We start from the raw sequence: 25,490 nt of genomic DNA on the forward strand, positions 1-25,490 counted from the left end.
TATGGATTTCCAATTTTCCCAGCACCATTTGTTGAAGATTCTATCCTTCCTCCATTGCATGCTTTTAGCCCCTTTATCAAATATAAGATAGTTGTAACTTTGTGGATTAGTCTCTGTGTCCTCTATTCTGTACCATTGGTCCACCTGCCTGTTTTGGTACCAGTACCATGCTGTTTTTGTTACTATTGCTTTGTAGTACAGTTTGACCTCTGGTTTCGCTATACCTCCAGATTCACACTTCCTGCTTAGAATTGCTTTTGCTATTCTGGGTCTTTTGTTTTTCCATATGAGTTTCATGATTGTTTTGTCTATTTCTACAAGAAATGCCATTGGGATTTTGATTGGCATCGCATTAAACCTGTAGAGAACTTTGGGTAATATCGCCATTTTGATGATGTTAGTTCTGCCTATCCATGAACAGGGTACATTTTTCCATCTTCTGAGATCTTCTTCTATCTCTCTCTTTAGGGTTCTGTAGTTTTCATTGTATAAATCTTTCACCTCTTTTGTTAGGTTGATTCCCAAGTATCTTATTTTCTTTGAGGATATTGTGAATGGAGTGGTTTTCCTTATTTCCGTTTCAGAGGTTTTGTTGCTGATATACAGGAATGCCTTTGATTTATGCGTGTTGATTTTTTAACCTGCCACTTTGCTGAATTCATTTATTAACTCTAGCAGCTTCTTTGTAGACTCTTTTGAGTCTGTTAAGTATATTATCATGTCATCCGCAAATAGCGATAGTTTAATTTCTTCTTTTCCTATTTTTATGCCTTTAATTTCTTTTGTCTGTCTAATTGCTCTGGCTAGTACTTCGAGAACTAAATTGAATAGAAGTGGTGATAGAGGGCATCCCTGTCTTGTTCCAGATTTTAGAGGGAATGCCTTCAGTTTTTCTCCATTTAGGATGATGCTAGCCTGAGTTTTAGCATATATAGCTTTTACAATGTTGAGGTAAGTTCCTGTTATACCTAGTTTTTCTAGTGTTTTGAACATAAAGGAATGCTGTACTTTGTCAAATGCTTTTTCTGCATCCATCGAGATGATCATATGGTTCTTGTCTTTAAGTCTATTGATGTGGTGAATAGTATTTATTGATTTCCGTATATTGAACCAGCCTTGCATCCCAGGAATGAATCCTACTTGATCATGGTGCACAAGTTTTCTGATATGTTTTTGTATTTGATTCGCCAGAATTTTATTGAGAATTTTTGCATCCAAGTTCATTAGAGATATTGGTCTGTAGTTTTCTTTCTTTGAAGTATCTTTGTCTGGTTTTGGGATCAAAGTGATGTTGGCCTCATAGATTGAATTTGGAAGAGCTCCTCCTTTTTCTATTTCTTGAAATAGCTTGAAAAGTATTGGTATTAATTCTTCTTTGAAGGTTTTGTACAACTCCAAGTCTTTTGATGGCTTCTTCTATTTCTTCCTTTGTTATTGGTCTGTTTAAATTGTGTGTGTCTTCCTGTCTCAATCTGGGCAAATCATATGCCTTAAGAAATTTATCAATATCTTCACTATCTTCTATTTTATTGGAATATAGGGTTTCAAAATACTTTCTAATTATCTTCTGTATTTCTGTAGTGTCTGTTGTGATATTGCCTTTTTCATCCCGTATGTTAGTAATTTGAGTTCTCTCTCTTCTTCTTTTCGTTAGCATGGCTAAGGGCTTGTCTATCTTATTTATTTTTTCAAAGAACCAACTTTTAGTTTTATCAATTTTTTCAATGGTTTCTTTTGTTTCAATTTCGTTGATTTCTGCTCTAATTTTAATTATTTCTTGTCTTCTACTACATTTGTTGTTTTGCTCTTCCTTTTCTAGGTTTTTGAGGTGTTGTGTGAGTTCATTTATTTGTTGGTTTTTTCTTTTTTTGAGGTAAGAACTCCAAGAAATGAATTTCCCTCTCAAAACTGCTTTCATTGTGTCCCATAGATTCCAGTATGTTGTGTCTGTATTATCATTTGACTCTAAGAATTTTTTCATCTCCTCCTTTATGTCTTCTATAACCCATATGATCATTCAATAACATATTGTTCATTTTCCATGTGATGTAGGATTTTTCCTTCCTTCTTTTATCATTGATTTCCAATTTCATTCCATTATGATCAGATATGGTGCATGGTATCATCTCCACGCCTTTATATTTACGAAGAGTTGCCTTATGGCATAATATATGGTCTATCTTTGAGTAGGATCCATGTTCTGCTGAGAAGAACGTGTATCCACTTGATGATGGTTGATATATTCTATATATGTCGGTTAAGTCTAGGTTATTGATTGTGCTGTTGAGTTCTATAGTTTCTTTATTCAGTTTTTGTCTAGAGGATCTGTCTAATGGCGAGAGCGGTGTGTTGAAGTCACCCATAATTATTGTGTTGTGGTCTATTTGACTCTTGAACTTGAGGAGAGTTTGTTTTATGAACGTTGCAGCTCCATTGTTTGGTGCATACAAATTGATGATTGTTATGTCTTTTTGGTGGATGGTTCCTTTTAACAGTATATAGTGTCCTTCTTTATCCTTCTTGATTAACTTAGGTTTGAAGTTGATTTTATTCGATATGAGTATGGCCACTCCTGCTTGCTTCCTAGGGCCATGTGAGTAGTATGATTTTTCCCAACCTTTTACCTTCAGCCTGTGTATGTCTTTTCCTATCATATGAGTCTCCTGAAGGCAGCATATTGTTGGATTTGTTTTTTTGATCCAGGTTACTAGCCTATGTCTCTTGATTGGTGAGTTTAGGCCATTAACATTTAAGGTTACAATTGAGATATGATTTGGACTTCCAGTCATGCTTCTTTATTTATTTATTTTAGTTTGGCTAGTTTTACTTTTTGGTTACTTTCCTCCCCCTTTACTGAGATACCTCCTGCTGTTAGTTTTGGGCACTATTTTTCAATTCCTCTTCTTGTAGTGTTTTGCTCAAAATGCTTTGCAGAGCTGGTTTTCTTGCGAATTCTTTTAGCTTTTGTTTATCGTGAAAGATTTTAATTTCATTGTCAAATTTGAAGCTCAATTTTGCTGGATACAGTATTCTTGGTTGGAATCCATTATTTTTCAGCGTTTGAAATACATTGTTCCAGGATCTTCTCGCTTTCAAATTCTGTGATGAGAAATCAGTCGTTAACCTAATTGGTTTACCCCTGAATGTAATCTGCCTCTTTTCTCTCATAGCTTTTAATATTCTCTCCTTGTTCTGTACGTTGGCTATCTTCATAATTATATGTCCTGGAGTTGGTCTATTATGGTTTTGAATGTTTGGGGTCCTGTAGGCTTCCAGGATTTGGCAATCCATTCCAACTTTCATCTCTGGGAAGTTTTCTAGAATTATTTCATTTAATATGCTGTCATTTCCTTTGGTTTGAATCTCTGTGCCTTCTTCTATCCCTATGACTCTCAGATTTGGTTTTTTTATGACATCCCATATCTCTTGAATAGATTGCTTGTGGGATTTAAGCATCTTTTCTGTGTTGACTATATTCTTTTCAAGTTGATAAACCTTGTCTTCATTATCTGATGTTCTGACTTCTACTTGATCAAGTCTATTTGTCATATTCTCGTTTGAGTTTTTAATTTGGTTTATAGTTTCCTGAAATTCTAGAATTATTGTTTGATTTTTTTTTAAGATCTCTATCTCCTGGTAGAGCTCGTTCTTTGCCATTTGAATTTGTTTGTTTAATTCATTTTCAAAATATACTTTTATTTCTTGGACTTGCTGTCTCATGTCTTCTCTAATATTCCTTTCCATTCGAGTTAGGTATGCCTTGAGTTCTTTCCCTATCCCTGTTTCTGATGTTTCTATGTCCTCCTGTAGAATTGAGTTGTCTTGCATTGTTTGTAATCCTTTTTTCCCTGGTTTTCTCATGTTGTCCAAGTTGCTTTCCAGCTCTATTTGATTGTCGTGTTTCTGCTCTCTTCTATAGATTTGTTTTGTTTCTGTATTACTCTGATGTCTCTCCTTTGTGCTGTTAAACTATGCCTGCTAATGTGGATTCCGCTGGGAAGGAATTCCGACGTCCGAGCTCCAGTGACGACACTACTCTGCTATGACGGGCCCCCGTCTCCTTGCCAGGGTGTCCTAATGGGGGGGGTGTGACTGGACTGTCTCTGTTTGGTTTCAGGGGGGGTTGAAGGTCAGGTGCCTCTAGTTTCCCCTTAGTCTTTATGTAGGCTCACTCTGATACTCCCTCCCCCGGAAAGTCTAGGAGAGATTTTATGCGAAGTCCCCCTATGTATGGGGGCTGAGCTGTGTGACACACACCTGTTTTGTTGTTGCAATCTGTTGGAGAGTGGCGGTGGATACTTCAGCTCTCCAAGATGGTGGCGCTGATTGCCTTAGTGGAGTGTCCCTTGTGGGGGATGGGACTGTACCGCTTCCTTCCCCGTCTGAAATCCTGAACTCAGCCCGGGGGGTCAGTGCGGGCTTGGCTGGCGGGATTCCACCATGTTGCAGCCACTTATCTCCCTGCTTACTAGTTAATCCCTTCTCTGTGGTGCCACGCCTTCTGTAGCCTTGGGGCAGGCCACGCGAATCAGACAGCCTGGATCTCCGGGGTCACACAGTTGGCTTTTGGGATCCCCAGCACTCTATCTAAATTTCTTTCATAAAACTGACTTTTTAGTACAGGAATTGAACTCAGGGTGCTTAACCACTGAACCACATCCTTAAACCTTTTTTACTTCTTTCTTTTTTTTTTTTTTTTTTTTTTTTCTGAGAAAGTGTCTTACTAAGTTCCTTGGGTCCTTGCTAAGTTTCAGAGACTGACCTCAAACTTGTGGCCCTCCTGCCTCAGACTCTTGAGCTGTTGGGATTACAGGCATGTTCCACCACCCATCTCAATTAATTTGTTATTTCTTCTTTACAGTTGATAGCTGCTTCCTATTTCTTTCCTCTCCCCTGATCACTTTTTCTGTTGCCTTCCTACTCTATTTTCTATTTCTTAAGAAACTGCAATCTTATTAAATAATAGAAATTTTCCAAACAATGTAATTCCTACTCCACTCAAGTTGTTGAGATTATTAATATAAGGGACCCCATAGAATGCATCAGCTGTCAAATGTCTGATTTAGTTTATAGTTCTTTGTCATTGATACTATAGCTAAACGTTGACCCCACCATTCCTATTTCAGTGGCAATTAGTGTTAGAAATGTCAAAATAGACACTGGACATTTATATTATGGACATATATCTGTTGCTGAAGTTAGTGCTATTTCTGGCTTTCCCTTCATTCACAAGAGGGACAGGAAAGAGATTTGGACACTTTCAGATTAGAGAGTAGAGATCCTGCAAGTATGAATCTCACCCCTCCACAAAATATAACCCAACTGAGCCCTAAATGTACTCTAACTCAAAGAACTGAGGATACAAAAACCCCAAACCAACCCAAGGAAAAACAATCAATAAGGGATTTCAGGTCTCACCCATATATCAAAACCATATGAGTTTCAGAACATATGAAAGAGGAAGAAGAACCCCTTTCAATCAGTGTGTAAGTCAAAGACCTCTGAAAACATTAGGAAAGAGCAAACACATATACCCCCAAAATCCACAATCCCTCAACAAAATATCCCACTTATATTAATGTGGATGAAATACCAGAAAAGATTATAGAAAACTCATTATTAAAAAGTTCAATGAACTAAAAGAAGACTAAATGAATGAATTAAGAAAGAAAATAAAGTAAACCAAAGACCATTTCAATTAAAAAAAGAGTGAAAATAAACCAATCAAAACTCCCGTAAATGAAAGACACAATCAACCAAATTAAAAATTTACTTGAAAACATCACTAACAGATTAGATTTTATAGAAAATAGAACACCAGCCATCAAAGATATAAGTTCAGGTCTTGAAGACAGGCTATAAGATCTTGAGTACACAGAATTCCATAAAGAAGAAAACTATAGAACGTGATCAGAATATGCAAGAACTGTGTGACAACTTCAAAAGACTAAACCTGAGAATCATTGTGATAGAAGAGAACACAGAAATACAAGCTAAAGGCTTAAAGAATGTTTTCAATGATATAGATACAGAAAAGTTTTCCCATATCAGAAATGACATGTATACTCACATAGAGTAGGCTTATAGAACCCCTATTCAAACAAGAAACTCTCCAAGATATATCATAATCAAAATGCCTAACATAGAAAATAGCGGCGGGGGGTACAGAAAGAATCATCAAGTTACATTTAAAGACAAACCAAAAAGTTTACTTCTGATTTCTCATTTCTAAAATCAATGAGGGCCTGGAATCAAATATTTCAAGTTCTAAAAGAGAATATCTGACAGTCAAGTTTACTATACTCAGCAAAGCTCACTTTCAAATTTGAAACAAAAATAAAAACTTTTCACAACAAATACACACTAAAAGAATTCATGAATACCAAGCCAGCACTACAAAAAATACTTGAAACTTAATTGCACACAGAAGAACTAAAAAGACATAATTCCCAAAGCTTCCAAATAGAGGAAGATCAATAGAAGAGTAATCCACTAAACATGAATCAAGAAAGTATTAAACATTAAAAAATCAAAATGGCAAGAAACCACAAACACATATCCATACTAAGGCTGAATGTTAATAATCTCAATTCTTCAATTAAAAGACATAGATGATGAGGATGATTCACAAAACAAGATACAACTATATGCTGTTTATGAAAGATTCATCTTATAGGCAAAGACACAGACTGAAGATAAAATAATGCCAACAAATCTATTCCATGCACATGGACCCTGAAAACAAGCCAGAATCATTATTCTCATATCATTATTCTCAAATCATATTTCAAGGAAAATATAATAAAAATACACAAATAAGGATACTACATCCAGGTAAAGGGAATAATCCAAACAAAAGATACAATCATAGTAAATATATATGTCCCAAATTTCAGTTCACTCAATTGCATTAAAAATACCATGACATTAAATCCCAGATGGACCCAACACAATAATACTGGCTGATGTCAACACACCCCCAAAAGAACAAAGATGTCTCCAAACGAAATTATACTATAAATAAAGTGAACCTAAGATATATCTACAGAATATTTCAACACAAGACAGCTGAATTTAGCTACTTGGCAGCTCGTGAAACTTTTTCAAAAATAGACCATATTTGAAATCGCAAAGCAATAAAGTTGATATAGTACCATACATTCTATCAGGTCATAATGAAATAAAACTAGAAGTCAATACCAAGAAAAATTGTACACATACACACACACACACACACACACACATATATATATATATATATATATATATATATATATATATCTCCATATATCCATGATCAAGTGGGTTTTATTTTATCTCAGGGATGCAAGTTAGTTCAACATATGCAAATCAATAGATGTAATTCACCACTTAAACATCATTTAAGATAAAAAATCACATAATCAACCCAACAGATGCAGAATAGGCCTTTGATAAAAGGCCATTCATGTTAAGAACACTGGTGAAGTTAGGGATGGAAGGAATTTACCTATATATCATAAAGGCTATTTATGACAAACTCAAAATGACATCATACTAAACAGAGGAAAACTAAATGCATTTCCTCTATAATCAGGAAGAAGACAAGCTTTCCATTCTCAGCACTTCTATTCAATATAATCCTTGAAACATCAGCCAGAGTCATAAGGCAAGAAGTAGTTAAAATATCTCTATTCACTGACAACATTATCCTATATCTAGAAGACCCAAAACAATCTGCCAGAAGACTTCTAGAGTTTATAAATGGGTTCAGCAAAATACCAGGATATGAGATCAATAATAATAGTTTTCCTATATTCCAACAGTGAATCAGCTGAGGAGGAATTAAAAAATAAATAAATAAACCAGCCAGGAGTGTGGTAGTGCATACCTGTAACCCCAGCACCTTGGAAGTCTGAGGTAGGAGAACAACTTTGAGTTCAAAGCCTTACTTAGAAGCTTAACAAGGTTCTAAGCAACTCAGTGAGACTCTGTCTCTTGATAAAAATATGGAAAACTTTTGGGTCTGCAGCTCATTGGTTAAGCATGCCTGGGTTCAAACCCTGGCACTACAATAAGCAAATAAATAAATAAATAGATAAATAAATAAATAGATAGATAGATAAATAAATAAATAAATCTGGACGGGAAAACCACGCCATGATCCTATTCAGAATACCCTAAAAAGAAAAAGAAAGAAAGAAAGAAATTATCAGGAATAAATTAATCTAAGTATGTATGTAAAAGAGGTCCACAATGAAAATTATAGAATGCTGAAGAAGGAAATTGAAGAAGACCTTAGAAGCAAAATCAATATACAGATTTAATGCAATCCCCATCAAAATCCCAATGGCATTATTCACATAAGTAAAATACTAATACTACTACTAATAATAATTTTTAAATTCATTTGATAGAATAAAAAACCAAGAATAGTCAAACAATACTGAGCTAGAAAAACAAAGTAGGAGAGGTCACAATACCTAATCTGAAATTATAAACAGCATGATATTGACATAAAAATAGTCATAAAGACCAATGAAACACAATAGATATAGAGAAAACCCCACACACCTACACTATTTGATACTTGACAAAGTTGCCAAAAGTATGTATTAGAAAAAGACAGCCTTTTTAACAGTAAGACTGGGGAAATTGGATATCTATATGTACAAAAGGAAACTAGATCCCTATCTTTTACCCTGCAAAAAAACTCCTAAAAAAAATTAGGCTCAACACTCCATCATATAGGGCCTGGCACCAACTTTCTTAAAAAGACTCCCAAAAGGCAAGAAATAAAACTCAAAATCAATAAGTGGAATATCAGGAATATCATCACACAGCAAAGTGAATAATTATGAGTTTGAAGAGAGCCTACTGATTGGGAGAAAATCATAGTCAGCTTCCGCTCTAATAGGGGATTAATATCCACAATATATAAATAACTCAAAAAATGTAATAACCAAAATAAATAAAAAATAAATAGATGAACAAAAAATATACAGAAACTTATTGAAGGAAGAAACACAAATGTCTAAAAAATATATTTTAAAAAGTTCAACATGTCTAGCAATCAGGAAATGCGAATCAAAACTACACTAAGATTTCATCTCACTTCAGTCAGAATGGCAATGATCAAGGATACAACCAATATTAAATGGTGGAACTTAATAAGGTTGTGGGGAGAAAGATAAATTTATACATTTCTGGTGAGACTGCAGACTAATAGAACCACTTCTTCGAAAGAAGAATGGAGATTCGACACTGAAAGCATTATATGGAAGCACCATATGATCCAGGTATTTCACACTTGGGTATTTTCCTCAAAGATCTTAAATAAGTATACGGCAGCAATATAGTCACCCGATTGTTATAGCAGCTATTCACAATAGCTAAATAATGGAATCAACACAGGTGCCTGTGAATAGCTGAATGGATTAAGAAATTGTGGTATGTTTACACAATTGCATTGTACTTAGTCACAGAGAAGAATAAAAATATGGCATTTTTAAAGAAAATGTTTGGAAGTGGAGAATATCATGCTAAGTGAAATAAGTGAAATCAGAAATTCAAAGGTTTAATGTTTTCTCTTATATTCAAAAGATACTGTTAAATAACGGAAAGGGGTAGAGGAAGATAGGATATCAAAAGATAAAGGGAAAATCAGTAGTGTAGAAGAAGGACTTTAAGAGGCAAAATGGAGGGATGAAATTGAAGAGGTAAAGTGTAATGAATTCTTAAAATATCATGTTATGTGCATATATGAATATACCATAGGACATTTCACCTTTATATCTAAGTAAAAAGAACCAAAAATATAAATAAGTAGACAAGTGAAAGGAAGTCTAGCAGAGAAGAAAAAGGTGAACAGGTGAAGGAGGGAGGACAAGAAGGAAAAGGGACAGAGAATGAGATCTGAAATCACATTCCCTGCAATGAATGAATTGGTCCAGATGAACCCAACTACTATGTACAACTGTAAATTACTAATAAAAACCACATGATAAACATTAATATATAAATTACTTGTTAGCTAGTTACTAGTATTTATTAATAACAGTAATTGAATATAATTACTCTTATTTCTCTTTAATAGCTTAAATTTGTACAACACCAGTCTAGCTAGTGACTTCAACACAAATGTCATTCATATCTTGGAACCCGGAAGGCATGCTGTAGAAGTTATTGGAGTTACTGTAAATATTAAATAGAGTAGGGAGAAAAAGATGTAACTAGATGAATCTATTAATACAAAAGAGGGTTTAAAACAAATTTGCATATTTAAGTATTTAGTTTTGAGCAAAAATAATTGGATTGAAGATGACAATTTTTAATTTGTATAAATATCAAAATTAACTAGAACAAAAAAATAAGGATTTTTTTAATAAGTAATGGACTTTGAAGTCCTTGTTTGGAATCTGTATTTCAGCTTTATTTGCTGTATGATCTTGCATAATTATTTAATATATGTAAGCTTTGGTTTAGTCATCTTTAAGTCATCTAAAGAATGAAAAAAGGAGTTCTACTCCACTGGGTGGTTTTAAATATTAATGAAGTAAGTGCATGCAAAATGATTCATATATTTAGTGAAATGTACACTAAATGCTCAATAAATGGCCAATATTGAATTACTGTGAATAAGTCTACATCATGCTCTCTAGTGAATCTTCCTAGCCTACAGAGCAGAAAATAGTCCACAAAACTGCAGTTTTACCAATGTGACATTTTTTTCCAAGTCCTGAAAAGTCTATAAATGTACCTTAAAATTTTCATCTATTCTAGCTAATTCCCACTGAAAGGGATATACATACACATATTAACTAGAATAAAAAACAACTTTAAAAATTCCACCACAGTTATTTGTAACAAAATATATCAGTTCACATGCATTTTTCTTACTACTATGTATACACAGAAAATTCAGCCATAATTCAACTGTAAATAAAGTATGATGCTGATGGTAAAGAAAAATGGAAGACCATTGTGAAGAAGCTGGACGTGGTAGCATGAGCCTATATAAAGATCCAGCTCCAGGGAGGTAAGAAAGAGGGTCAGATGAGCCCTGAAGTTGGAGACTAGCCTAAATAATATAGCAAAACCTTGTTTAAAAAGAAGAGAGAAGAGTAATGAAGATCAAGGAAAAGAGATCATAGTAAAAATAGAACACATTTTATTGTGTGAAATTAATAAACTACAGCAACTTGTGTAGTTTATTTATTTATTAATTTATTAATTGCTACCCATCATGCAAGTGCAACTTATTTAATTGCAATATATAACATTTTTGTAGAGTCTATATCAATAAAATCCTTAAAGTATTTCATAAGAAGAGGTGGAAAATAGAATTAGCCAAATTGTCTAAATACATAACTGTTCAGAATAATGACAAATCATACAGGAATATTTATGCAAACTGTGAAAAAGTAATTATGAAGAAAATTTAATTGTACAATATTTCTTCATATGTTAAACACAAATGAACAGATTCAAATTTTTACATATACATTTATCAAAAGAAGAAACACAAACTGCCAAAAAATGTACAAAAATTGGTTTAACATTTTTAGTAATCAGGGAACCAAGGAATCAAAACTGCATTTCAATTTCATCTCAGTCTGATTGGTAATCTTCAAAAATTCATGTGATAATAAATGCTGAAAGAATATGAAGGGGGAAAGGCACACTTTTATACTGCTGGTCATATTGTACAACTACTCTGAAAATCAGTATAGAGGTTTCTTAAAAAGCTAAAAATGGAACCACCACATGACCCAGCTATACCACTCCTCACTATTTATCCAGAAGAATCCAAATCAGTATACTATAGCAATACCTGCATACCCATGTTTATAGGAGTGCATTTCATAGTAGCCTAATTATAGAACCAGCCTAGGTGCCCATCAAAAGATAAATGGAGAACTTCATGTTGAATGAAATAATACAGACTAAGAAAAACCAAAGTCTCTCTATGTTTCTCTTCTATCTACAAACTAGAGGTGGGGAGGGGAAAGAAACAAGGTCGGGGTGCAAATAGTAGGAATACCAGTAGAGGAATAGAGGATGGGATTTAGGGAAAGAAGGAGGTGACAGAAAGGGAAGGTACTGGGGAATTAAATCAATCAAATTATGTTAGTTCTATGTGCAACCATATCACAATGAGTCCCAACATTATGTATAAATATAATGCACCAATAATTAATAAAAAAGAAAAAAGTCATAAAATTCTTTACTTACAGTAATTTTTTTCTTTTTCTAATTTTTTTGAAAAATATGTGAAGATCATGCAATTAAAATGCTATTTTTCCTTTAAAAATGTAATGAATGCACTTAATGGTATTATTTACAATGAGGACAATAAAAATTGGATAGAATGTCAGTCTTTCTATATTTCTTCCATTTCTTTAAAAAAAACATTTCTAAAGTTCATTTGAAAATCAAAAACCAACACAAATAACGTTACACTTTATCTTGTTTAATATAAAAGAGACTCTGACCTTTAGTAATTTGAAAAATTCTGACTTCAGAGTTGCACAGATTGTATACCTTAATAATAAACATTTCGATTCTGAAATCAGACTTCTTATATCCTGGATACTACTTACTGTGTGATTTTGGATAAGCAATGTAACTTACGTATGAGACTGTTAATAGCACCTGTCTCAAAGAGTTGACAGAATAATTGATTGAATATATCTAAAATATTTATTACTTTGAATATAGAAATCACAAGGCATATTAACCATTATTTTATGTGTTCTTATTGTGTGTTTATTATTCTGTGAAAGTATATACTTTTAGAAAATATTTTGGACCCTTCTTCAGCAGAAACATTGATTTCCAAATCAGCATTAATATGAGAATGGTAAAATACATTTATTTAAATGAATGTATTAGAGACAATAACTTTTACATTTCCATAGACTCAATATTTTCATTTTGCTACTTGAAGACCTTAGGTCAAAGTGATTTAAAATTGATTTTTGTTTGGAAGGATGTTCTGATCTCTAAGACTATAATTAGCCAATTGAACTAAAGGAACATTCTTCGCTCAAGAGCTTTTAAATTAAGTTACTCTCATTTGCCTAGAAAACATCCTATTAAAGCTTAATAAACTAACAGGTCTGCCAGAAATCTTTGAAATTGTCTGAATGTTGCTAATGTCATTCTCTAACTGTTGTGAAACACAAAGGTGATAGTTTCCTAATTACCATGACTAGTTACAGGTTACATAACATTACAATAGGATTTCTTTGAAAATGATGAGCAACATTTATCTGGATCTGACAATGAATGAAATACCTCTGACTTACAAAATACATACTTGAATTCTTAGCATAATAAATATTACAAATAAATTGTGATATAAAAGATTTACATCATGATTTCAAGGAGTACTCTAAAATATATTTTTGAATGTCAAAATTCTCTAATAATCCTTAAAGCAATTGTCATATACACCTCTATGCCACACGTTACAGAGAGGCTCCAGAGAAATTAAGTTTTTGCTTTTGTTTTTTTTCAAATCTTTCCTCAACTTGACTAAATTTTAAGAAGGTTGTTCCTCACTTAACATTCATCTCTGACTTCCCTTTTTTCTTACAACATTTACTTTAGAAAAACCAATGGCAAATTCTTCTTTTGCCACTCTGAAACATAAATCTTCTTCAGACTCTTACTAGGAAGAACTTCCTCAAGAACTTGGGAGCCCTCTCTTTGAACTTGAAAACCCAAAAAGTTGTTCCCTATATTCCAGTCCCTATAGGAGGGTAGGTATCTAACTTCAATAAGCAACAATTAGCAACACAGATGGCCAAGTTACCTTGAGAATTCTCAAGATTTATATCCTCTAGTAGATTTCTGCTTTTATATCCCAGCACTTAAAATTCCTCCTATCTTTTGTTTCAATACAAGTAGGTTTAATCTCTTTCTTTATTGCAATATTTTTGAATATCGCCATATTCCTTATTACAATATTTGAAAATATTTCCTTATTGCAATATATTTGAATATTGCAATATTTTTGAAAATTGTCCAGTAAAATTTTTTCTTGGACAGTTTTATTGCTTGTTTATTTTGATATTCATGTAAAATAACATTTCACTGACATTAAGAATGATCAAATCCCACTATCATGAAATGGAGGGATTTTCTTTATTATGTTTCACTGATTTAAATAATATATAAATAATCTTAACCAAGCTGGTTTTTAAAGGAATGTGGTTTGTGGTATTCTCTTTATATAAACTTTCTTCTATGATTCAAATGAAAGTTTTCACACTTTGTAAAGCATCTACTAATCCAATAAGGAATACTTTAATGCTAAATCTGCATACTAGAGCTAGTAGGAAAAGCTCTAATGTTTGAAAGTTATGCATTTAAAATTGGCTTAACTTCCAACAACATTGTAATTTTCAAGTGACAAAATTTGATTTAGAGAACAAAAAGTTCTTACAGTAAAGATGTCAAACACACAAAATCTAGACTCTCATTCTTATTACATTGTTGTAAATTGGTTTTTTATCTGTTCCCTATCATTAGATGAAGGGGAAATATGCACACGATTTTATCTTAGAGTCCATTCAGAAACATAGTCTGTCAAAAATGATAGATGTTTAAGAGAGATGTAAAAGTAAAGAGCAATTAAACTAATTGACATCTCATTGTCTTTGAAAGGCATCTTTTCTGAAGTGTTAAGGACTATAGCACCTTGAATTTTCACTTGGCAAAAATCCAACACCTATAAAGGAAATGTGCAACACTTGACCAAATTTCTAAATATTGCTAATTATGTTGAATAACTGTGAATGGGAAGAAACCATTGGACTTGGCGTAATTACAGCCTGTTTCAGAGATCAGCCGGTTTAGAAAATAGCTTCATGAAGATTTCCAGAATGTAGGACAGATGAGTCAGCATGTTTGTCTTTGATTCCTTATACTGACTTTCTGCACATTGGATTTATTTAACTTAATTAATTCTATATATTCTATCATAGATGCTGTTGCTTACCTATAGAGGAGGTATTATCTTGCCCCATTTAGTCCCTTATATAGAAACTTAAAAAAAAAAAAAAAACATAGGCCAATGGGAAATTAAATTTTAACAAGCACTATTAAAATGGAATAATATCATTAATATCTTTCAACATTTGAATAAAGCAGAGACTTAGTAATTTGATTTATGAGTTTCACAAACCCTTAGTGACCAATCACACATTCTCCCACTGGACTATCATATTGATGTTCATGCCCACATCTGACCATTATACTCATCATTAGAGCAAATGTTCTCCAAATTAAGAAAAAAATGGAAGTCATTATTTGGTAAACACTAGTGTCAATCTCATTTGTTGCTTGCTTGGTCAGGACACAATTATTAGCCTCTGCTAAGAGTATGGATTAATCAAATAAAATTGTCATTATCTTGGGAAGAGTAAAGTCATGTTTGAGTATGCTTGCTAATAACATTTCATACTGGTGGGACTGTTTAAAAGCAAGATCACAACTGTCTCTAGCATTCATACACTTTCAGATGTGTTGTTGGAAATTTGGAAGAGTCTTTAAGAACATGGAGAGAAAAGAGAGGTTAGATTTCAAGGTGTCAACAAATACAGCAAAACCAAATGCAGAGCAGAAAAAATTTCCCGGCTTATTCTATTTCCAAGTGGCAATTTCTTTCCTTAGATGTTCATTCATAGGGTAATTCTCTTTTCCTTTTTTAATTTTGATTGTCCTTATGTTCTTGATTTGCAAAAGAAATGGATGTTAACAAAATTTATGTAGGAAAAATTTCTTGGTTCAGAGAATTAAAAGTATTGAAAATAATCAGGAACATTTTACAAGTTTTACATTTAGATACTGAACCAAATTTAGCTTTCATATATTTTGTAGAAATTCAATTTTACAGTTTATATTGACTCATAAGTATCAAAATGGATAATATAGTATGTACAATATAAATCTGATATGTTCATTAATCCACAGATACTTGTTTCTAAATTTAGCATACTTTTTTTTTTTATACTAGGCATATCCCATCTTACTCAACTTAAATATCAGGACAATAAAAATGGAATGGTAGAAACAATAATATCTATCATGGCAGATGTTTGCAACAATACTCTGGACTAATGTGTGTGAAAAAGAACAATGAGGGCAAATGAGGTCATTAAACTAATAAATAACTCAGAAGTACAGACTTAAGTTTGCAAGTCTTTTCTTTCTTTCCTTCTTTCTTTCTTTCTTTCTTTCTTTCTTTCTTTCTTTCTTTCTTTCTTTCTTTCTTTCTTTCTTCTTTTAAACAAGACCCTTCTTGATCTGTGTCCATATTCCTGCCTAGCACCTCTTATCTAGTCTCATTTCTGGCTCCCACAGTTTGGTTTTCAACCTACCCAACTCTTATGGTCCTCAATGACTTGGCACATTATGCTTCCTGTATCTTAAATATCACCTGAAATCCTCTAAAAATATACCATACTTCCTCAGAAACAAGTTTTGCATGATTTTATTTTTGTTTTTTATGAAAATGATTTTTTTCTTTCTAATCTATCTTTTTAAAAATTTATGGATATATATTAATATATAAAATAGTGGGTCTCACCATGCCATATTTGCATATGTATACAACATAATTTGATCAATTTCACTCCACTTGCCTTCCCCTCATCTGTCGCCCTGTCCTCCTTTCTCTACCTTAATGGTAGAGGAGAGCTATTTTCATGAGATCCTCACACACCCCTCCCCACTTTTTTTTTTCTAACTTTCTTCTTTTCAGCTATAAAATAAGATTGAAAACATATAATGCTTGTCTTTCTGAGTCTGGCTTATTTTTAAAAGCAATTGATATTTTTTTTATCATAAAACAGCAGAATTTATTTTTTTCAAGTGTACATAAGATTAAAAAATTAACAATATACTGGGCCATAAAGCAAGTTTCAACAAATGTCACATATTTTTGCATTTGTATTTCCATATACATAGTAAGTTCACTAAGAGTAGGAACTGTGTATTACTCTCCTATATCCTCAAACTTAGTAGAGTGCATAATAATTAGTTTTTTGAAATTAATTAATAAATGAGCAAATTCAAACACATGAAAAATATACATTGTTCATATTAATAGGATACTATGTGATATTTTAATACAATTACTTATTGTGTTACATTTAAATTAGGTTAAGCATATATATCTTCTGAAACATTTATCACTGTAATGGTGATAACATTCAAGATCCTTTGTTCTAATTTTTTTGAAATGTAAAGTACATTGTGTTATTTGAGTTGATCAAAATTCAGGAAAAGCAAGGAACAAAAGGAAAATTGTTAGTAGGGAATTTTAGAAAAACTCTTTTCTGTTAAGGCACATTATCAGATTTTCCTCCATGTGTCTTTGATAATCCTGACAAAAAAAAGAGTTTCAAAGAAGTTGTTATAAAAGAATAAGCACAATTTAGAGCAGCCAATGAAACCAATCTTTCCTTCTTAAAAGTCTTCAGCAGTTATTCTATACAATTATTGAAAAGCTGATAGATATTGATCTCATAATTCTAGTTGTAACTACTGCAGCAAAATCACTCTGAGATTAGGGCTGGATAACTTTATGAAGAGATTTAAGTGACCAGGAAAGCAGTTTAACAGTTAAGTCTGTTGCCTATGATAGAATATGAAACTAATACCTGTATTCATAGATGGAAAGAATTACTGACATAATGACAGAGAGAGAAAAAGAGAAAGAATGGATGGAGATAAAGTTATAAAGTTCTTCCACATCATGTCATAACAGATGAAGGGATGTTCTAATGATTGATAGAGCACTTGGTATGGCAGTTTTTCACCAAAGTCCTTAAAATGTTCTCCTAACAAATTTTATGTTATCAAAGTGTCAAAGACAAAATACACACAAAACAAAGAATGAAAACCACTTTACTATATCAAAGTCAGCTTTCTAGATATTTCATAAAGAAGGGTTTTGATGAAGGGTTTTAACGTCTGTTAAATGGATGGAGTCTCATCTTTACATGAGTTTGTGGAGGTCTCCTATCATGCTTACAGCCAACCATATGGTCCCTTTCTATGGGAATCTGCTCTCAGCATAAAACCTCATCTGAGAAGCATCTATCTCTAAGAAATATCCTCCTAATGTTTCAACAGGTGATTAAATGAGGACCCAATATACTAACTGTGCATAACCTAGTAACAATCTGGTAATGGCTAATGATGTTACTTAGCATAGAAAGATATTTTCAATCAGTGGCTTAGAGTCAATCACACAGTGCTTTCAGTAATTATAATTAGAAAAAATTGCATTTTGTTAATATCAAAGGAGTTTTAAAAATTTACACAAATTGCCCATGTAACACCCTAGCTCATAAGACATCTGAATATATGAATAGGAACTGGGATTCACCAGAAACCTTGGGACTATGAGTGTGCTTAGTAAAACAGTTGTTTTCAACATTGGATTTTCCATGCAATCACTTATAGAGCTTTGAAAAATATGATGCATAATTCCAAGTTTCAGAAATTTGAGGTTCACATATTTTGGATGAGATTTTGTCATCATGGTTTTCTAAAAGTTTCTAAGGTAATGCAAATGTGCAGGTCAGCAAGAAAACAAAATACCTGGAGTAGAAAACAGGTATTGTCCTGATCAAAGCAAGAGAAGTGTAAGTAGTGGTGAAAACTGAATGTGGGGTATCAGTGAAGATTTCCATCTCCAGTTTCTCTGAGGCTCCTGAGGATTTGGAGAAATGGATATTCACATTTTTTATCATCATTTTTATGTCCTCTTTATAAACAACTTTGTTGTGAGATAATCAAAGTTAATCTTTCGCTATAAATGAAAGGCACTCATTTAGAGAGATAATATATTTTATTCTATGAACTCTGCATGAATAAGCTCATCTAATAAAAAAAAGAGGAACAAATTATCTTTGTTCCTGGTTTAAGGAATAGGAAATAGCTAAAGAGAGATAAAGTGCTATCCCAAAACTCCACAGTAAATAAATAAGTGATAAAATCAGGATTCAAGCCCAACATCTGAGCTATGTGATTTTCACAGCAATTCATTTAATTAATAGTAAGTTTACCCAAAAATCTAAAGGAAAATTTAAAAACACTCCCCCCATAAGAGTATTTGTTATAGAATGGCAAAATAAATAAATAAATAAATACATAAATACACACACACACACACACACACACACACACGTATAGTTGATTGCATTCAATAAAAACTTATTGAGCACTATGCAATAAATTAGACACAGAAGATTCAAAGCAGGATTGGATCTCAGTGTTTCCATTTTAAAAGAGGCTAAGATACATTTCAATTACTGTTAAATTTAAACTAAATTAAAAACATACAATCACTCTCATTGGGCCAGGGTCTCTTGAGCAAAATATTTTCCTATATTACCATGTGAAACAGCAAAAGAGTTCAAGACATACAATAATAATCCTTTATACAAAAATGAGAAAAAAGTATTTTTAATTTATTTATTTTAGTTGTTGATGGACCTTTAATACTTTATTTATATATGGTGCTGAAAATAGAGCCCATTGCCTCACATATTCAAGGCAAGTGCTCTACCTCTGAGCCACAACCCCAGCCCAAGAAAAGAGTATTTTATAAACATAATAATTTACCCATTTTTATGCAATTAGCAGACATTCCTAGATATAAATGCATTTCTTAATCTTGAGTTTTTACTCTTTCACTGTCTCTTGTTAAATCTTTGCAACTGGGATCAGAATAAAAACAAAAAGTACTAACTGAAAAAGAATTCTAATTGGAATTAATTTTACCAAATATTTTTCATATGCCTAATGCTGTATATAGTACATTTCTATGATTGCTGTAGCAAACAACCAAAAATATAGTGGCTTAAAGCACTGAAAATTTATGATCTTAGAAGTTTAATGTGCCAGAAGTTTAAAATGTGTCTTATGGGACCAAAGTCAAGGTATTAGCAGAATTGTGATTCTCCTTGATTATCTAGAAGAGAATTGGTTCCTTATCTTTTCCAGTTTCTAGAGCTACCTACATGGCTTGATTCATGACTATGTCTTTCAGGCCTGTGCTTCCTTGATCATATAGTATAAAGATAAAAATTCAAAATGGAAAGAGCAAATCATGTATTAAAGAGAGGGGATGTTGAATAAAAGTGATGAAATTACTAAAAATGGTAAAGGATTGATATATGGTAGACTAAGCATGATAATTCAGAGACATTTAAACCTTCCTTAACTCCCTCATTCATTTTCTCTACTTAGCTTTACTGCACCAGCAAATAAATTCACACATGCCTGCTAAAGAATGAGAGACCCTACTCTAGAGGAGCTCGGTTATTCACAAGGAAACCAAAACCCTATAGTGAGAGCATTTAGTAATCTCTGATGTAAAATCAGTTTTCAATCATAAAACATATCAGTTAGTGAAATCAAAACATTGCATGCAGCTTTTGTGAGTCTCTCATTAATATGATTGAGGCAGCCTCAAACAGCAGAAATTTTTTTGTTCTCTCTCCAACAGGAGAGAGAACAAAACAAATTGAGATCAGATACTAATCAGAGTAGAAGACTTACATATATCACAGATATTCAGACAAAAGATAAAATAAAAAAAGACTTATTAGTTTTGAAAGTTACAGAAAGGACCAATAAGAAAGCAAGAAATTGCATTTAAAATTAAAAGCATGTTTCATTTTTAAGTTAAAAACACAGCAGTCTCTTCTAAAGAGTAGAATAAAAGACCAAAAAGTAGCAAAAATTAAAGCTAAATATAGAAAATCAAAACATCTAATAGGAACTAGAATGAGAACAAAGACAATATTAAACAGCAATGCATCAAAATAATTTATAACTACAAAAGGTGACTCAATGAAAATTGTAGAACACTGAGAGATTAAAGAGATGATCTGAAATTATTTTTACAAAGAGCTATCTTGCAAACTTCCATACTCCTGTCCCTTAATTGCCCCTAAAATTGAGAACTTGAACAATATTATTTTGAAGATGAAGAACAGCAGGGCCTCTGAGAAAGCAAATCATTTCAAGGACCAGAACTTTGTACGCTAGACTCTTAATTTAGGGTGACTGAGAAATATCCCTAAGCAAATACATGAAGAACTTCATACAATGGTGAATGAGCTTCTTAATTTTCAAGGGCTACAGTAAACAGGATGGGAAAATTTAGGGCAAGAATATCTGGAAAATAGCATGTATTTACATGATCCTATAAGTGTAAGTGCAGAGTATGGGGGATATTTTGTAGAAAGAATAAATGCCCACCTGATTGCAATCACTGCAGAAGTGCTAAACAGTCATAAGACAGATTTACTTAGTCAGTAGTTGTCTGTCAGACTTTAACCTTGGCCATCTAGTGCTTGTTCTGTAAGCTTCTGAATGGAAGAGACCTAACAAATGTCTGGAGATTATCCATAAACTAAATAGCATTCACTCCTTCTCATTTGTCTAATATAGCTAGGGCAGAAGTGTAATGTCTGTCCTGCCAGTAACATCGACTAAGAACAAACTGTTAGTATAGCACCATTGCTTCTGGAGACCAACCCAGCATTTGAAGACCCCACCTTCATGCCCTCATTTAAACCTGATTATATCCCAAAGGCCCCCATCTACAAATGCCATCACATTGGGGATTAAGACTTTAACAAGTGAATTTGGAAATGACATAAACTTTCAGTCTATAAATATGTTAGTATTAACATATGAGCAAACAGAGAAATGAAGTAAAATACTTAGACTGAACTCTTATGTGCTTGAAATAAGATTCTGGTCCACATACTTGGACTCCAAACCTTTAAATTGATTAATTACTTGTGAAAATCCTGTTTGTTAACTGACCAACTAACCATTCACTTGGTTTTATAAGCAATAACTTGTGGAAGTAGAAGACTTTATGTAAGAATCTTAAATCAAAGTTGATAGAAATCTGATCTCATGTTCATCTCTATCATCTTCTAGCAACACCTCTGAACCTACTCTTGTTCTATCTACTATTTATTTACCCAGTATCTACTATTAGTGCATAAATTTAAATTAAGGGAGCAAAAGATATTGCTTCCCTTAGGACAAGCATATTTTTATTTGAGGGACTTAAAATCTGTGATCAGTGTCTCCTAATGTTTGTACAGGTCTGATTGTTCTGTTGCCTTTTTAGGACTGCATTCTGCCTATAGTCCTAAACTTTTTCACAACACTTTTCTTCATAGATTCTTATATGACCTTATGAGTTCCCTAGGCCTTATGATTCTTACAAAGTACTGAAGTATTTCTTATGCAAGAGTTGCATTTATCCATACCATGATAGAAACTCAACAGGACCTAGAGATCACAAAAAAAGTGACCCAGGGGCCAATGGTGGTAAATGGACTACACATTTTAAGTTACCACAAAATTGGTCAGATACTTTCTAATTTAAGAGTTAAATGCCTAATGTGTATGTGATATGATTTTTGTATTTTTTGTAATTTTTTTTACTTTAATCACATCTGTGTGGGAGCACACACTTTCCATATCCCATAGTCCTTCATTCAGTAGATTTATAGTCATGTTTTCATGATCATTTTATTAGGACCATGCAGTCCCCTATATTCAATTGAAGGGCATGTAAAAAGTCTACACAGCAGATAGAAAGGAAGTCTCCAAGGAATATTCTGAAAAGCCTGCAATAAGTTTCCTTGGTGGTAAAATAGAGGGAATATTTAAAATTGTTTATCCTATATAGAATAAAAGATTGAAATTACAATAGATCATATTTCCATAGAAAGCTTATCTAACTTGAAATTCCAAAACATTTTGTATTTTTAAAAATATTATCTTTCTTCTTTAATAATATTCTTATAAACTTCCATTTAGTAATTTTAAAATGTTATTTTAAGTTTCATAACGTACATTTACAAATATAAATTATTCTGAAAACCTACTATATTGACCCCAGTTTTCTGTCAGGAAGTGTGATACATCTTTGAAAGAGGTTAGTGGTAAATCTCTTCTAGTGAGATGCTAATTTGATCACAGATACTCTATATGGGCTTTCATCAGCTTTTTTGATTCTGTGATCAAAAGACCTGACAAGAACGATTTTAGAGAAAGAAAAGTTTATTTGGGGCCTCCTGGTTTCACAGGTCTCAGTAAATAGACAGTCAGCTTCATTTCTCAGGACTTGAGATAAGGCAAAACATCATGGTAGAAGAATGTAGTGGAAAAAAGTGGCTCAAGATAACCCATGAGGAAGCGCAGGGAGAGCTTTCCCCAATAAGGACAAAATATATGTTCCAAAAGCACATCCCAGTGACCCTCCTCCTCCAGCTATACCCTACATTCCTATAGTTACCATCTTGTTAATCCATTCAAATGGATTAATGCACTGATTAGGTTAAGGTTCTCATAACTCAATCATTAGACCTCTAAACTTTCTTACATAGTCTTTCACATGAGTTTCTGGGGGACTCCTCATATCTAAATCATAAAAACATGGGAGAACCCCAAATTAATAGAACTTTCATATAGTCTATTAACACTTTGTTAGAAGATATAATTTCAGGTAAGAATGATAATAAATTTTACAGTTTAAACTGTTAGTTGTTAAAAAATGCAGTCCTATTAAAAAAAATACTACTACCATACATCCAGGACCTGCTTTTTCTTACACTCATGGAAGGTACTCTCCAAAGTATCAGCATAAAAAAAAAAGAAAAGAAAAGAAATAAAGCAATGCTGATTCTAGTGCTTCCTTCTTGAAGGGTAAATTGATTATGCTTCAGATTCTATGCAAACTTTCTCCCTTAAATTGTATAATGACAATATAAAATATCACACACTTGATATATTTCCTAAAAAACTGAAATAGTCTATTCATAGCATTCTTTTTTCTGTGCTTTTAAGATACTTCTTACTATTTGCAAATTTGGTACAGATAGGCTAGGCAGCAATTTTAATTTAATGACTCCTGAATATTTGAAATATAATTTTAATGAGGATTTGTTGTTATAAAAAATTTACAGCAAATGAATTCCTAGGAATTCATTACTATAAATTATTTTCTATGCATGTTCTTTGTAATATTAAGCACAGGGAGAATTATAACTGTGATATATGTGTAAGAACTGCCCTGGGAAAACTCCTGGGGGTTTCTGAGGCTCAAATGGCCTTGAAGAGCTGTTGTAAGTATGAAAAAGATGTCCAGGTAAACAAATTCCTTTGCACATCAATGATTGGTTGTAGGATATTCTGAGAAGGATTGCACTCCTAGACTAAAAGGCATATCAGTATGTCCCATAAAGAGCTCATCTGAACATGTGTAAAGTCACAACTCCTGGCAACTAAAAGAGCACAGTAATGAGCACCAGAGGATCATAAGATCAACATCAACTGATGTGTGTGTGTGTGTGTAACTATTTTACAACCTATTCTCTTAGCTCCCTCTTCAAAACATGGGAAAGGGAAATTGTAGGAGCAGCAACTGTCCTAATAAATATATTTTGAAGGAAGTTGAATAAAGAGGACTTTGAAGGTGTTTCTACATATTCTGTGCTAAAATGATCTCCTAATCATCTTCTTAAGATCCGCAAGATTTGTATGAACTACGGACTAATTTGGATGCAACACTGGGCTGACACTTAACTTGAAACTGCACATGGGATGAGATTGTTACACTGGAAATCAATTTTAGATTGATAACAAATTGATATCAATTATAATATTTGGACTCTCTCCATGTATAAAAGAAAAAAATAAAAATTATATCAGAGTAAAATGAAAAATTTAGTACAATATAACTTTATGTATTAAGCATATTGCAAATGTATCATATAATCTAAGAGTTATTTAACTTTATGTTCATTGCTGAGCTTCAGGTCTAAGCATCTCTAGCCTGAAAATCATGGGTTGACCCAGCCTCCAAAAATGCATGATTCCTTAAACTTAATCTTTACTGCACAAATAAGTCCCTCCCAAGGAGAGAGGATGGGACTCACAGATCTTCTCATATGCTCAGTTACTGAGATAGAAACCTCAAAAAAAAAATTTTTTTAACTCAAGCCTTCAGAGTGCCAGAAAAGCAATGTGCCTGCAGAAATTAGAGAGGTTACCTATTATATAACTTCCTCATGACTCAGCTTGTGAGTTCAGCTTTCTATCATGGGTCTTTCATCTTCATTGACATTTTGTCATGTTGTCATCTCTCTCCTTTCTCACTTTATATTTTACTATTCTACCCAAGAGTTAGATAAAAATAGAGATGGGCATTTCATATATTATCATCCATGTAGTATAGTAACACAGCCAGTTTCCTTCAGATGATTATTGTAGGCATAATACACAACACTCAATATTTCATTCTAAAATTATATTTATAATGGGCACTAAACTACAATGAATAAGTAGTGCATGTTCTACTCTGCAGAAAATACTAATAGTAAAGAGTAAAATAACTAATCATTTCATCAAAGTAAAAGCAAATTAGAAAACACAAAGTAATCATGGGAAAAATA

Source organism: Spermophilus citellus (genome assembly GCF_964194105.1).
Source record: "Spermophilus citellus genome assembly, chromosome: 11".
NCBI classification, from domain to species: Eukaryota; Metazoa; Chordata; class Mammalia; order Rodentia; family Sciuridae; genus Spermophilus; species Spermophilus citellus.